This window comes from Natator depressus, chromosome 2, assembly GCF_965152275.1.
Source record: "Natator depressus isolate rNatDep1 chromosome 2, rNatDep2.hap1, whole genome shotgun sequence".
NCBI lineage: Eukaryota > Metazoa > Chordata > Testudines > Cheloniidae > Natator > Natator depressus.
The window spans coordinates 74832633-74850248 of NC_134235.1; positions in this window are offsets into that span (position 1 = coordinate 74832633).

Below are 17616 nucleotides of genomic sequence, written 5' to 3' on the forward strand. Positions count from 1 at the left end.
ATGGAGAGAGTGCAGATAATACCTTTTTATCAGCTGTTTGAGTTTGACTTCCACCTCAGATGTGGTACTTTCTGCCTCCATATCCTTGTTGCTATTAGTGACCCTAAGCTTTTTAATCTCTGCCCCATCCTCAGTGCTCAGTGGTCCCACACTTCCTTGCTTTCTTTTTATTTATATGGCTATAGAATTCTTTGGTTTTAATTCCCTTTCCAAGTTCCAATTCTGCTTGGCTTTTAGCAGTTCTCACTTTGTCCCCACACTTTCTGACCTCCAAGAGGTAGCTTTCTTTGCTGATCCTCCCCATCTTCCATTCCCTGTAGGCTTTCTGCTGTCTCTTAATCATCTGTTTGAGATTCTTGCTCATCTATCTTGGTCTGAAACCCTTCCCTATTAATTTTTTCTCGTTGCTTAGGATGCAGGCTTCAGATAGCTTCTATAACTTTGACTTAAAGTAATTCCAAGCCTCCTTCACATTCAGATCCTTGAGTTCTTCACTCCAGTTCACTTCCCTAACAAATTCCCTTAATTTTTTTAAAGTTTGCTCTTTTGAAAATCAAGGACCCTTGTTGCAGATCTATTTTTGTTTATCCTTTCATTTAGTTTTAAACTGGATTAGCTCATGATCACTCAAACCAAGGTTGTCCTCTATAACCAGTTCTTCCATGGAGGTTCTCACTACTCACCAATACCAAATCTAAAATGGCATCACCTCTCGTTGGTTCAGCAACTCTTCGGTGAAGAAATCTTTCAGCTATCACATCCAGGATAATCTGGACCCTATTATTAATTATTATTATTATTATTAGCACTTATTCTCCTTATCTGGGAAGTTAAAGTCTCCCATAATTGCAAAATTCCCAGAAGGATTTATTTAATTAAAAACGTTAAAGAGGTCTCCATCCATATCCAAATCAGATCCTGGTCTGTAGCACACCCCAAGCACTGTATCAGGGGAACCTTTAATAGCTTTCTTCCCCAAAGTGATTTTGACCCAAACAGACTGTCTTATACATTCCATCTCTTCTAATTTCTTTACAGTGTACTTTATCATTAATATACAATGCTACTCTGCCACCTTTGCCTTTATTTCTGTCTTTCTTGAATAGCACATGCCCTTCAATACCTGTACTTCTGTCATGACTACTATTCACCATGTTTCTGTTACCCTATAATATCTGGTTTCACTTCCTGGACCAGTAGTTTGTTAACCAGGCTCCTTGCTTTGGTGTACAAGCATCTTAATTATTGCTGCTTGGCTTCGCTCACGTTCCTCCCCTGATTGGGTACAGTCATTCTAGTGCTAATTATCACCTATCTGACTACTATCAGCACTATCCTTCATCTTAAACTCCATTCTCCTACCCACTGCTGTTCCTTTCTCCAGTGATGTATCAGATGCCCAACCAGAATTGGAATTTTAAGTGTCTTTACTGTTGTTCCCTGCTGTATATATTGTTTGTTATTACCACAGCATCTAGGAGCTCCAGTCCTGGACCAATCCCTACTGTACTAGGCAGTATAAAAACACAGAACAAAAAGACAGTCCCTTCCCCCAAGGAATTTATAGTCTAAATATGAGACAAAAGACAACAGATAGATACAGGCAGATAGGAGTACAAGGAAACAGTGAGACACTGTTGATCAGCATGATAGCCAATAGTCTCTGCGCACCAGCAGTCTAACTGTTGTCAAGTTTTCTGATAGTCATCATGGGACTGGAGAGTTCTGAGGAGGGATTAGAAGCTCAATAAAGAGGTGGCTTTGCGGATGTTCTCAGGGGCTCCTCCCAAGCATGAGAAAAGGAATGACAAGCATGAACAGTAGAGGATACTCTGTGTCTTTTGTATACTTCAACATATATTGCTCCAGTATGTAAGAGACGGGGATTTGTCTTCGTTCACTTTCCAGATTTTATGGAATCCTAACAAGGATTGTGCTGTTGTTCTGTTTGTTTATTTGATTCTCAATGGGGTGTCTTTGCTCTGGAGTTGAGATGTTACTGAAGCAGTTAATACAGGGGGAGCAAATATTGTAGAGTAGTATATTAAGTGAGAATCCAGTTTACAATTATTAGATATATGAAAAATGGTCTTTTGGGAAAGCTGAATTAACCTTGCACATTTTTGAAGGTTACCATATGCCCATTTGAGATTATACAGAGATATGAACTTTTTATGCAATTTAACCATATTTTGCACATAGTATCACCTATTCCAATTTTTAATTGGGAATCCAGAATGACTGGGTTGTGATAAATCATTAGCAATGATTGCATATGTTTCTACTGAGCTGCAGAGGACAAGTTGATGTTTAAGAGCTGGAAGGAGAGACAAGGCCTGATTCACAATTCTGTTACACTGGCTTTCTGCTGATGTAATTCTACTGGCACAAATCAGTATAACACAGTGGAGGATTAGGCCATATAAATTTTTGATTCTTATGGCATTAATTAAATCATTTCTGAAGTAAAACAGCATTAACCCAGTAAATTGTTTTGGCACAGTACATAGGACTTTATGTTAAAAACAACAGCCCAGATTTCAGCCTGCACCAAGGGCTGCTTAGTAAAGATTGTGGTGACTGTCAGGTTGCCTTGACACCAGACCTGGGGTAATTTAGAGCAGCTGTTCTAATTTATACCAGTTGGCTGTGGTTCCCAAGGGACTGCATGCCATTTGCAAGTAGGCAAGATCTGGTTTAAATTTTCAAATTAAAATTATTATTGATTGAAAAATTGTTTTTCTGCAAAAAATGGACATATCATAAAAATTCCCTTTTTTCGATAAAGCTAAAAGCCTCACTTTTTTTTTTCTTTTTCAGTTTTCCTCCTCTTTTCTCAATCAAACTAGCATGCTAAAAAAGAAGGTAGCTGCCACAGCACGAATGATGAAAGGTGCTAGACATCCCAAATATGTACCTAACATCTCTGACAGGCACACACTTGGGGTGGCTAGCCCCCCTCACACTGCTGTGACTACCCTCTATTTTTAATGTGCTAGTTCAGTCAGAGCTAGCCCAGGTATGTCTCTTCAAGCTGGGAATCACACCCCAAGCTCAAAGTGTAGACTTACTCTTTGTATCTTTAGTTCATCTGGTTTGAAAAGCATTGTATAAGTGTGCATTATTATCATCATCGTCTTCAACTTCTGAGAAATGACTTTCCCAGGTCTTATCTTCCTAGTAGTATCAGTAAACCCTTTGCAAAAACTTTGTCAATAAAAGACAAAGCTTCAGACAGGAAGTTTTCAAGAAATGCTAGATTTACACATCAAAATCTAGTTACTCAAACTTTTCATTCTACTGTTCATGCTATAGCAGAAAATATTTGGAGGGTATGACGGGGTGTGCATACCCTGCACTGGACAAGATAGGATTAATCCCACATAATAGGCAGCAGAAGTCCCACCCCTCAGGCCATGCTGGGCATGCTCCAACTGCTGCCTCTCTATAGAAGGGAGCAGCCCAACTCATTCTAGGCTGACTGCTAAGGAGGAAGGACGCTTGACGGCGGCTCCAGCCTAGGAGCCACTTCAGCCCCTGATTGCAGGAACCAGAGATCCCGAAGCCCAGACTGGAGACCTGTTGCCTACAGCCGGTCGACTGGGGTCTGAATCCCAGCAAGCTACCTGTGCCGAGGAGTTCAGTACGCCTGATGACGAATGGACCCCAGCTTCAGGACACGTGGTAGGAAGCGGTCCAGTGAGGCGGGGTGAGTGGTATCTCCCACCTGAGGAAAGTCAGTGTGTTGTAGCATGATTCCCCGCTGACTGGGTGGTGATCACACTCACCTTTGACAGGGCCCTGGGCCAGGACCTGGTGGAGCAGAGAGGGCTTGTGTCCCCCTACCCTGACTGTCACCACCCCCAGGGTGGTGGCCCCTGACTCTGGCCATCGGGCCGAACAGCCCTGACCCCAAGGGCAGCTGTATAGACTCTGGCCATTAGCTGAACAGCCCCGTCCTGTCCCAAAAGAGGACAGGGTGTGCATACCCTGCTACAGAGGGCTTGTTGTCAGTTTGTTTTAAATATTGTCACAGGAATTCCATGAGAGTGTTCCAACAGCATGAATCATACATGGTAATTTTCCATAGAGATGCTTTCTAAACTTTTACCAGCTACCTTTATAAAACTGAAGGATCCAGTCAGTGAAATTTCTACTCTGGTAGCATGGACAAGTCAACTATTCCCCTCCCCCTGCCCCCTTCAGTAACATTCCAATCCCAATATCAATGAAAATGCAACTGGCTTGTAAAAAAACTGCTGTAACAAATCCAGGTTAAAATATTCTTCATCCACATTAGTAAGGTGACAATATTTCTCAAAGCAAAAATGGGACACTGCACAGAGCTGGTCTGAGGCCCCTGGGGCTGGGGTTGATAGCCTGAGGCCCGCCTGCTGCCCAAGAGTCAGAGGAGCCTTCAGCCTAATGTAGACAGCCCAGAAGGGCTGCCTAAGTCATGAGAGCCTCCCCAGGCTACCCTACAAACAGCAGTATTACCCAGAATTTCAGCAGCACTACATGAAGTGGAACTGTGTCCAACATCCCCACTTCTTAGACCCCCCGCAACATATTCCCTTCTGCCAGGGCAGAGCATTCTAGCATCCAGGATGAGTAAGCATATTTGTACCCCTTGTCATTTTTTGTCACTTTTCTACCCCATTTCCCCCTCCCCCACAACTTTGTGCCTTGAGCAGCTGCCCCATGCGCCCCACCCTGGTTACAGCCCTGTGCCAGGGCTTGCAAGGGCATCCTTGAAAGACTGGTTTATGAATTCTCCCCCAGCTGGAACTGTGGCTTTTAGAGCTCCTTTACATCTCTCTGGCCCTTTTGCCCAGCATATGTAGGGATGAGAATCTCACCAGAAATGGTCTAAATGTATAGGCTTCTAGCATGGTGACACTTATATGATGGAAAAAATAAGACACATATGAAATCAAATAAGAGGTATATTTTCAGCCTGGTGATTTAAGCCCTTGCAATCATTGGAAGCTGCATGGCAAAATCTACCTGCACTGGTCACTAAGGGCCTGCTCATGCTATCTGGGAGAGCTTTGCATGTGGAATGACTATAGGACTGGCCCTAACCTTGTACCATAGGAACCCCATGATGTTCTAAGCGTACTTCCGCTATTTCCATATATTCGATGTCACTCTTGTGCTCAGAAGCCCATGTCCTTAGAATGACTAAGGGCAGCACAAAGTAGCCAGCTCAGGGACAGGAGAGCCAGACAGCTCAGCATGTGTGTGATTTTTTTAAGGACTCAGCTTAACTAATTTTTTGTATATTTTTACAAAAAAAAGTCCTTCCATTTTTTCCCTTCATCTTTTTAAAAGTAAAGAATTGAAGGGCCTAAGCCTTAAATATGCCATACAAATCCTCAAATCCACAATGAGCCTTAAATATGCCATTCAAATCCCCAAAACCACAATGGCTGGTAACACTGGGCTAAGAGACCAGCAATTAAATCCCTTCTCCTTTATTTCTTTAAATACACAAACACTCAATGGGACGCATGCCTTCCTCTTCTGCCTTCTCTCCAGCAACCCTGTGCAGCAGGGGTTGCGTGGGAGGGACTAGCAGATATTTAGCCTCTTCAGTTCAGCACCATAGAGTGCAGCCAGGAAAGGGACTAGCAGATGGGGCTGGAGGGAGGGTCTAGCCCCTAAGAGAGTTCCTCCCATCATTGAAACTATGGAACAGAGCTGAGACCAGAGCCCTGCTCTTTGGGCAGAATCAATCAAGGTAGCCTCAGTGCAGAACTACACCCTCATCTCTGGAGCAACTGGAAGAGCCCAAGTTGGAGAAAGCAGAGGCTGAAGAAATGAGGAGCTGGACAGTCAGTGATTTCAAGAAGGCAGCAGATAGGGGGCCTGTGATTGGGGAGAAGGGGTGAAAGGGAGAGCCTGCCACCAGGGAGCGGGTAAAAGGGAATAGTGGGCCTGTGAGCCACAGTATTGCTAAATCTCAGAATTTCTGGGTTTTTTTCCCCCCTAAAGCTCTTTCTCCTGGAGTCAGGTGATTGCAAGAATCTCAGCTTTTTAAAAATAAAGCAAGTGTCTAGCCCTCATGGCAGAGGAGAAAATCTTGGAAATGTGACCCCTCTAGGATCTAAAATAAGAACATGCCTAAAAAGAACCTACACTGTATTAATAGTAGAATCTCTTGATTTTTGGAGGCCTGACTCATTATTTTGAATGCTTGGGGTTGGCAATCCTGGACGAGGGATGAAAAGGAAGCAGGCAGGCCTGTGATCCAGCAGCGTGGCTGAGGGTTGAAAGAGGGGAGCAAAGGAACATGTAGCCTGCAGGGTGGGGGAATAAAAGGGAGCAGAGCAGAGTGGACCTGCCTATTTATTGCAGGAGGAGCTGGGAAGCTATTAGGAAGGAGGGGGAGAATGTGTTTATTGGGGGAGAGGGAAGATGTTTAGCTGGTTGAGCTTATTTGGGGAGATCAGGAATGATTATGTGAGTGTGTGGAGGGAAGGTGAGGGCAGAAGTAATTTTTCAGAGGGGGCCAAGGAGAGGAAGAAATAGTATCTGATTACAAGCCCCAGCGGCAGTGCTTATTTTGGCTACCTGGCCACCACTGTCTAAAATAGCCGTTGGGCCTGATACCTATCAGCCTTATAGTGGAGAAATGCCAGTGAAGTCAGTAGAGTTTCACTGGACTGAAATTAATGTGAGTTTAGGGTCAGGACCTCATAGCAGGGGCAATTTTCCACTTTTGCCCTGGCCCATTCATGCCTCTCTGGCAGTGTAAAGGGGCAGACATGATCTCCAGAGTGTAATCCTAGTACATGGTGTGGCACTGCTACAAGATCCCTTCCCTGCCCCCACACACCCAGCCTCCTGGCCACTGGTGAAAGCAGCTTGAGGCAGGGAAGCTCTGACTGCACCAGCCAAGGTCTCCTGCTCAAGGCTAGGTGATGTGGATGGCGAGGAAGGGCATGTGAGCAAATTACTCTGTGCTCCAGCTATTCTGATCTGTATGAAACCAATAGGGGCTATTGCAGCCAGAACATAATCTCCAAGGTTGCGCTAACTTGTGCCCAGGGCCGAGTAGGCTCTTGGACAGCCAGAGAAATATGGGAACGAAAAACTGATTTACAGCCCCGTCATTTCTACTCTCCATTCCTGCATCAAGTACAATAGAGAATTGGCCCTGCATTTTGTGCTTGTATACTGCTTACAGGCGTAGCTAAACTGATTGATTGTAATCTCTCCTGCATGCCACAAACACAGGTAAAGGAGAGGTGAGGAAGGAAAAACAGCATATTCTTAAGTGATTTCTCATATGGATCACAAGTTATTCAACATCAGCAGTTGGATTTCCCTTTCTTCTCAACAGATGCTTCAGGAAAAGCATCTGATGAGCGCTTATTCTTATTCTCTGCACAATTGATATAATGAAATATCCTGTTGGAAGTGATTGAAAGGATTCCTATTTTGTAGAAATAGTTTGCACAGTAGCCATCATTTCCAGTTCTGAGTAAAACAGCTACATGCATCTCAGAGGAGTGGCTCAGTCTCAAGCAAAAAGAAGCACTCAAGGCAGTTAATTGGCAGTTATAATCCCTGTCTGCATAAAGAAATTGAACTACTGCTGTCAAGGTTACTCAGCAGAGGGACCAGCAGAGCCAATACTGACAACTTCACTAAGACATCACCAAGCCGCAGTATTTATTCTGAAATTGTACCGCAACTAGTTTTCTCCTGTTTATGTAAGCAGCCAGAGGGATCCACTGCTGAAAACTATTGAGCAATCATTCAAATTCCTAGCGTAGATGGAGGCTACAGTTTCTGGTTGAATGGTTCTGTAGTTAAGCTGAAGGGAGAGTTATTTAGGATGGTATTACTCAGATAGTAAACTCGAGGGACTGACTTTTGTTGTGGGTTTGTTCAGGCCCTAGAACAGTGGGGGCCTAGTCTATGGGTCCCCTAGGTTCTACCACAATACAAATTATAAATAATCAGTATTGACTTTGAGCTTTGGCCTGCTAAACCTAGGGTTGTGAGTTCCATCCTTGAGGGGGCCATTTAGGGATCTTGGGCAAAAATTGGGGATTGGCCCTGCTTTGAGCAGGGGGTTGGACTAGATGACCTCCTGAGGTCCCTTCCAACCCTGATAATTTAACGAGTGACTACATCTTGTGCCATAAAGGAGAACCAGGGAATGGCAAGGAGAATTAGGGAAAAGGAAAAGAGCCTGGAAAAAGAGCGAAGTAAAGAGAATTAAAGAGGGGTAGGTTGAGGAGAACTGTAATGCAGAAAACGGGGGGGAAAGAAAATTGGTTAGGGAATGAGAAAGGTAATGAGAACTGGAAGAAACTTTCCAGCCCCTTTCAACTCAATGCTTAGGTTGAAGAGAAAGAGAAGGTGAGGGGAAGTGAGAAAAAGAAGTTGGAGAAAATAAAACCAGAGAACAATGAGAGAGGAGTGAGGGGCGGATATAGAACAGGGTAAATGTGCCCAGAGCAGGGAGTGAGGGAGAAACTGGTGATCTGTCCCAGCGTTGCATTTTCAGAAATGGTTACCTTAGTCATGAGCAATAATTTCTGGAAGCAGGAGATGCATAATGGATCCAGGAGTAGCTAATAACAGGAATAGGATTATTGAAGTTTAGTACTCACCAACATGGAAACTCCTGGCCTAGCTCTTGGCTGCCCAGAAGGAACAGCTGGAGACTTGCAGAGCATGCGTATTGCCTTCCAATGCTTTCATTATAGCCAGGAATGGCAGAACCTTAAGGTTTCCGATGCTCAGGGTAAACTTCCTTCTTCTTTTTTTTCCCAGAAAATTCGTAACTCCTCTTTTCATTTCCTCTCCCTTTCACTTTTCCTATCCAGGCCTCAAGCCTGAGTGTAGCTTTGTGCATGGAAGTGCCCTCTGTACATACAGGAGTACCTTTACCTGTGTCAGTCTCATTTAGTCACCTGAATTATGTTTGCAGGACCAAGCTCCGTTCATTTAATTTATTTCTCAGTCTCTTGCGCCTTCTATTTTTTTTTACCTTTTCCTTCTTCTTTTTCCATCTTTTCTTTTTATCTGCCTTTGTCTTTCGAGCACTGTTCTCTTAGTGCTTCTTCACTTACCGTCAGTTGTTTACCAGATCTCAACAGTTCTCTTTTTATATCTTTCCCTTTTCATCCCCACTTATCCTCTTCTGCTTTGGTTTCCACCTTTTCCTCTCTAAAGATGCAGGTTCCCATTAAAGTTACAAGTGAACTGAGTCTCAATTAAGCCCTATTGACCATTGGTCTATATCGTAAAAACACCACAGCATTTCCTAGCATTTGTTATGGCTAGTAATCTTTAATTCCATCCCTGTAATAGTGCAGTTTGAAAAGATCATTGTCTGCTGCTTTGCAAACAGATTTCTCTATTACTTGTTCACCAATCGCTGGTGTAATCAGTCCTAATCAGAGGCTTGCAGGAAAATCATAATCACTGTCCTGCCTTCACCCTCATTTATTATCACGCTTCCAAAAAACTGCTCAGCTCTCTTAGGCACTAATGCTCAGGAATGCCTAAAAATTCCACCTCCAGCTGACACATCAGGTCATTCCCAACAACTTATTCCCTTTTCTAGTTTGCAGGGACAGTAATAGGATTTCCCTATTAGAAAAACGTACAGATGTTTTGCAAATCTTTGTTTTTTAATTGGCACCACATTGGCTTCTCCCAGGCCTCATGCAGAGGTGTCCCACTTCCCACAGTATACCAACCTCGACCATGTTCTTGAGATAACATTCAGGCAACTGTGGTATTCAGTTCCACTTGATTTGGATGGGTGAGGAGAAAGTTTGAAACCTCAGTTAGAGCTATGATGTGATGGAGACAGGCAGCTTTTAACTACGGGCCTGGAATTAATTTCTGTAGGAGTCGACTTGGATAAACATTGGTAATACACTCCAGCTACAACCTTGGGAATACTTTTGTACTAAACAGAGTCAAATATATATCTGGCCATTGTTCTAGTTGACCCCTCCCCCTCAAAAGCCTACACTTCAGGAGTAGAGAGGTTATTTTACCTCTGTGTTTGGCAGTGGTGCGACTGCTGCTGGAATACTGTGTCCAGCTCTAGTGTCCACAGTTCAAAAAGAATGTTGATAGATTGGAGCATGTTCAGAGAAGAGCCAGGAGAATGATTCGAAAACAGGCCTTACAGTGATAGCTCAGTGTATTCAGCTTAACAAAGAGAAGGTTAAGGGGTGACTTGATTACAGTCTCTAAATATCTACATGGGGAACAAATATTTAATAATGGGCTCTTCAGTCTAGCGAGAAAGGTAGAGCAGGATCCAATGGCTAAAAGTTGATGCTTTTCAGACTGGAAATAAGGTGCACATTTTTTGATGGTGAAAGTAATTAACCATTGGAACAATTTACAAAGGGTTGTGGTGGACTCTACATCAATGCCAATTTTTTCATCAAGATAGGATGTTTTTCTAAAAGATACACTTTAGGAATTATTTTGGGGAAGTTCTATGTCTTCTGCCATAGAGGAGATCAGGCTAGATGATCACAATGGCCTTGGAGTCCATGAATCTATACAGTGATCTTTGCTAGCCCCTGGTGAAATATACACATCAAATCTGTTTGCTTTGGTAACACTCAATTGTTTAGTTGCATACCAGATGGCTTCTCATCTTACAAAACTAAACTGTTTGAAGCTGTTCAGTCAGTTCATAAATCAGCAACATATAAATCTCCTCAAAACTGTCAGCATCTCCAGTGCCTACAGAATAGGGACTTATTTCCATTCTTGTTCTATTTAACTTCACAGTTGTATGTCATACGCCAGACCAGGGCATCGTCTTGGTTCATTTGAGGCCGACATCAGATTTTGAGACAAATTGTACTTGACTAGTTCAGCTCGGATTAGTTTCAGTTCTGGTGGTTTTCTTGCAGAATGACATGATTTTCCTCTTACCTAGCACAATGTTCTCGCGGTCCCTCCCACTTCCATATACCCCTTACTTAAATATTAAATGCAAAACCCACATTAATGGAGCACTGAAGGTTACACAATTTGTTTTTAAAAATGTCATGAATTGTGAAAGTTATGGTTTCAATGACAACTTTGTTAATCATATTTAAACCATCTACATCAGTGGTTCTCGGGGCCGGTCCGCAGCTTGTTCAGGGAAAGCCCCAGGCGGGCCGGACTGGTTTGTTTACCTGCCACGTCCACAGGTTCAGGAAAAGGCTTTAGGAATCTCACACTTGGCTTGGAGACAGGGGGGTCTTTTTACTAACTCTACATATTCACAAAAAGAAAAGGAGTACTTGTGGCACCTTAGAGACTAACCAATTTATTTGAGCATAAGCTTTCGTGAGCTTTCGTGAGTGTTTTTATACAGCACTATCTGTGTAGGCATAAAAATAAAGAGCCACGGCTTGATTTTAGCAGTGTTCCAAGTAGTACAAAAGCCAGATGTGACCATCTGGAAGACCTGCCTATGTACAATTTATGAATTGGTTATTTTATGAACTCTTTGTATAACTCCACTTCCAACGCATAGTAAATCAACCATAGTCAGACAAGTCCCCGTCACGTATCATACACCCTACCTGGAAAAAGCTACAGAACAAACAAAAGGAACCATTAAAATTGTAATGACGCTGCTCTATCAGGACAATGGGTTTGTTAAAGAAGGTGCCTGAGCTGGAAGAATCCAGTTATATTCCAGGTGATCTGCGGGGATGGGGTTTTGAAGCAGAACAAAGAACCCAAAGGTTGATGCAGCCCTTTAAAAACACAACGGCTGAGAAATTGCGGGGGGGAGGAGGGGGGAAAAGAGAGGGAGGGAAGACTCAGAGAGGGACTCAGAGAGGAACAAAAAGACAAATTTATGGCGGCTTGTTGACTGCCAGACTAGCCAAAGGTGAAGAATGCTGACTGTAGGTCAGAGAGACTTCATGTTCTAAAGGAGAAGCCATGTGCAGGAGAGGCAGGATCCTGGACTCCTTAGAAGACTCTTTGGGGCAGGGAGTTAGTTAATAACCACGATGATGTCACTTCCCTGCCTTAAATAGCTTTTGCATATGCAGGAACTCTTTGTTTCAAAGCTTGGTTCTTATGCCAAACAGTGGAAAAACACTGGTATTGCAAGATAGAGTCCAGCACCCCCGAACCTGAAGCAAATACTCACTAGCAACCACACACCACACAACAGAACCACTAACCCAGGAACCTATCCTTGCAACAAAGCCCGTTGCCAACTGTGTCCACATATCTATTCAGGGGACACCATCATAGGGCCTAATCACATCAGCCACACTATCAGAGGCTCGTTCACCTGCACATCTACCAATGTGATATATGCCATCATGTGCCAGCAATGCTTCTCTGCCATGTACATCGGCTAAACTGGACAGTCACTACATAAAAGAATAAATGGACACAAATCAGAAGTCAAGAATTATAACATTCAAAAACCAGTTGGAGAACACTTCAATCTCTTTGGTCACTCGATTACAGACCTAAAAGTGGCAATTCTTCAACAAAAAAACTTCAAAAACAGACTCCAGCAAGAGACTGCTGAATTGGAATTAATTTGCAAACTGGACACAATTAATTTAGGCTTGAATAAAGACTGGGAGTGGATGTGTCATTACACAAAGTAAAACTATTTCCTCATGTTTATTTCCCACCCTCCCCCTGTTCCTCACACGTTCTTGTCAACTGCTGGAAATGGCACACCTTGATTATAACTACAAAAGGTTTTTTTTGTTTGTTTGTTTGTTCCCCCTCTCCCCCCCCCCCCGCCCTTCCTGCTGGTAATAGCTCACTTTACCTGATCACTCTCCTTACAGTGTGTATGGTAACACCCATTGTTTCATGTTCTCTGTGAATATAAAATCTCCCCACTGTATTTTCTACTGCATGCATCCAATGAAGTGAGCTGTAGCTCACGAAAGCTTACGCTCAAATAAATTTGCTCGTCTCTAAGGTGCCACAAGTCCTTCTTTTCTTTTTTGCGGATACAGACTAACACGGCTGCTACTCTGAAACCTGTGCACAGGATGTAAGCCCTAATACAACTATTGGAGCTAAATGAACTATTCTAGCTGTAAGCAGTTTCTGGAGCAGAAAGTCCTGAGTTGTTTGTTCTGGTAGCTGTGAAGTTTATAGCCCAGATCATCAAAGATATTTAGGCATCTAACTGCCATTGAGTTCAATGGAAGTTAGCCACCTAAATATCTTTGAGGATCTGGGCCTATGTGAATTTTTCCATAAAGTCTATGGAGCCACAGAATCACTGCAGTACCTCCCAGAACACTAAAGGCCGCTCAGCAATTATGCTCAGCAATCAATGGATCTTTAATTGTTCCAGCCAAAAAAAATGGTCTCCTTCACTCATGGTTTTCTTCTGCAGCTCTTGTAAACTGGATCCATCTGTCAATAATATTCACAGGTTTTCCTAGATTTGTTTGAACAGCTTTCAGAATTGTAAAGAGGATTTGTACACTTTAAAAAATGATGCAATATGTAATTAACCTCGTTGTCTCCATTCAAGTAGCAACCTAGTAATATATACATACAATTTACACAACAGCACAAGTCTTCTAAACACTGAGGGTATACATGTATCTTAAAGGACCTGCTTCAGCAAATGACTTAAGCACATAAATGTCTTGCTGAACACATCCTCACTAGAGCTCGCCATAACTCACAATTTCTGTTTTGCAGGAAAATCCAACATCTAAAACATGCTCCTGTAGAACACTTCAATTGTGATAAGTCAGCATTTTCCAGTGGAAAAACATGTTGGAAACTTTTCAAAACAGCTCTAATACTCATACACATACCTGAGGCAGAGCTATAAAAATATATTGACAGGCTTGCCCTTCACAATAACATATTTATTATTAATAATATTATTATTATCAAGCTATTATTAATAATATTATTATCAAGCTAAGTCTATTTTATCTGCAGTACATTGAATGGCTTGTAGAAGTTATGATCAGTTGTACATGTACAAAATGGGAAATGTCTGCCTAGAAAGAAGTACTGAGGAAAGGGATATGGAGTCATAGTGGACCATAAGCTAAGTGAGTCAACAGTGTAACGCGGTTGCAAAAAAAACAAACAAACATCAGTCTGGGATGTATTAGCAGGCGTGTTGTAAGCAAGACACGAGAAGTAATTCTCTACTGTACTCTGCACTGATGAGACCTCAACTGGAGTAGTGTGTCCAGTTCTGAGCGCCACATTTCAGAAAAGATGTGGACAAATTGGAGAAAGTCTGGAGAAGAGTAACAAAAATGATTAAAGGTCTAGAAAACATGACCTATGAGGGAAGATTGAAAAAACTGGATTTGCTTAGTCTGGAAAAGAGAAGACTGAGAGGGGACATAGCAGTTTTTAAGTACATAAAAGGTTGTTACAAGTAGGAGGGAGAAAAATTGTTGTTCTTAACCTCTGAGGATAGGACTAGAAGCAATGGGCTTAATTTGCAGCAAGGGTGGTTTAGGTTGGACATTGGGGAAAAACTTCCTAACTCTCAGTGTAGTTAAGCACTGGAATAAATTGCCTAGGTGGGTTGTGGAATCTCCATCATTGGAGATTTTTAAGGGCAGGTTAGACAAACACCTGTCAGGAATGCTCTAGATAATACTTAGTCCTGCCATGAGTGCAGGGGACAGGACTAGATGACCTCTCGCGGTCCCTTCCAGTCCTATGATGGCATTGACTGGAAATAACTCTAATGTTGCTAGTATCAGCATATTTTGGAGCAATATGATTTTTTTTCCAATTGTACTGCTGATGTTTTAAAGGTAATATAGACAACTTTTGGATTGATGGGGGGTTACTGAATGTGGAGTTGTCTTAATGGTTTACTAGAGTTGTCCTCTGTAAACAAAGTGGCGTTGCATACTTATTAGCCAGCAAAAGAACACCACAAGAATGAGAAGGATACAGTGTTTGCTCTTAAACACCCGGCTCCAACTCTTCCAACAGATGTGCTAGTGCTGACCATTATGTCTGTGCAGTGACTCAATTACAGAAAACATGGTGTCCTGCTTATCTTTCGGCTAAGACATTTTGCTGAGGTGAATAAAAATCTCATTAAGCATTAGCAAAAAACAAACTCAGTTTCATCACTTTTTCCTGGTCCTTAAGTAGAACAAACCAACTGATCCAACCACTGACACAAAGAGCTCCCTACCTCCATTTGTCAATAATATTTGCTTGTGAAAAAAATCTTGGTGTGTCCCTCTGTAAGCACAAGAATCTTTAGTTTAACACCCCCAGAGACACATTCATGGGCCAATTATTAAATAGCCTCTCTCTTTGGTACCCCATTTCCCTACCCCATCCCTCATTATCCCAACAGGAAAAAGACCAAACAAAAGCAAAGAAACCAGATGTGTTAGTTGATATTTTTATCGAAAAGTCTATTCTAGGGATGCTTTCTCATCCCAACTTATTTATTTTTGATTGACAAACTCTGACTGTTCACTACTCTGGCCTGGAGAGAAAAGTATGGTATTGCCAGGCTCCAGCACTGGATGCATGATTATGACTTACTAATTTGACTTATCTGACACCTGTGTTCATGTTTAGGTGTGGAACAGTAGAGTGACAAAATAAGGCTCAGCTGGAAGCCCACAGTCTGAAAGATAATTAATGGCCAATGAGAACTATACATTTTGAAAATTAAAAAGGATTATCACCTATAAAAAATCTCTGGGATATTGTACCTAGTGCATTTAAAATGACCTTTACAAAGGGTTAATCACAATGGGACATTCAGACAATGTAGCAAATATCTCAATCAATTTTAGTTGAGATATTCATATTAATTGTTTACTAATATAGGCTTCTGTCAGTGCAGCTTGTCCAGCAAAAGCTGCGTGGGACTGTGGATAGGCATCCCTTATGCCATCATCTGGTATTCCATATTGTGGGGAACTTTCCAAGTGTATTGTGGGGCTGTCTCTGTGTATTGAGAAATACCATCACTTCTCCCAGAGAACTGGGGGAGTTTGAGATCAAATTTCCACAAATCCCTTTTTAGGATGGAACAATCTCCTCTTTTGGGTGCGTGCACCATTTTTCCTTCTCATTGGCAGAAACTTGGATACTGTACTGGTCAGTGGCACCATCTTGGCCATTTAAGGACAGGACATAGGATTCTTTTGTATTTGTAGAACCACAGCGTCGGACACCTAGGGAGGATGAGTGGAAGATAAGAGTGAATGAAGCTGACTAGTGAACTTCCCTAACTGTGGTGGGGGCAATATATAGGGTGCATATCCCAATTCTGACCCTCTCCTATGTTGCCTCTGAGTACATAAACAGAAAGAGAACATAACATAAGAATGGACATAGTGGGTCATACCAAAGGTCCATTTAGCCTAGTATCCTATCTTCCAACAGTGGCCAATGCCAGGTACCCCAGAGGGAATTAACTGAACTGAACAGGTAACCACCAGGTGATCCATCCCCTGTCGCTTATTCCCAGCTTCTGGCAAACAGAGGCTAGGAACACCATTCCTGTCCATCCTGGCTCATAGCCACTGATGGACCTATCCTCCATGAATTTATCTAGTTCTTTTTTGAACCCTGTTATAGACTCTGCCAGAGGATGTTGTGAGGGCCAAGAATTCCACAGGTTGACTGTGCATTATGTGAAGAAATACTTCCTTTTGTTTGTTTTAAACTTGCTGCCTAACAACTTCATTTGGTGGCCCTAGTTCTTGTGTTATGAGAAGGAGTAAATAACACTTCCTTTCTTACTTTCTCCACACCAGTCATGATTCTATAGACCTCATTCATATCCCCCCTTAGTCACGTCTTTTCCAAGCTGAAAAGTCCCAGTCTTATGACTATCTCAACTAATATATCTGAACTAATATGAATCTCAACTAAAATATAATTAAAATAAAACTAAGTAACGAAACTAAAATATCTCAATCTATCTCTCATCTAATAATTCTATCTAAAAGTATGATTACTACATATACCAAACAATTTCCCACTAATATAAACTTGAACATCCAGTTAGGACCAGACTGTAACCTTAAGCACAAACCCGAGCAGGGGGTGGTATGTAAGCTGAACCAAACCCAGGGGTAGCTCCTGGAGGCATTGTGGCTCAGAGATGCACATCTGAGTCTTGTTGCCTTTCCTCCTTGCTTGTATGGGGGTAGTAATTTACTGCTGTCCTATAGCATTCTGTACCACCTGAGTGTGTGGAGGAGTACATCAAAGCTCAGCTTCTCCCTGCCCATTGACTCCAAGGTGGAAGTTAACCAGTAGATAGTTCACTAGGCCAACACAAAACTTCTGCACCATTTAAAATCCTCAGTCTAAAGTATAAGCCCCCAATCCTGCAGCTGTACGCACATGCTCAACTTTACACACTGAGAATCCCACTGAAGTCAATGGCAGCTAGATCAAAGCCCAAATTGGTAAAATATTTAGGCAATTAATACCAGAATCATTCAATAGGAATGGCATCCTTTGATGGTTGACTAAATATGTGGCCATTAATGCTGCTGAGACTTTGCCCAGCCACGTCAAAGGTAGTTTTTGTCATCTGGCTTGTCTTGTCGATATCTGAATTCACACAAAACACTATCAGATTAAGTGATTAATTAC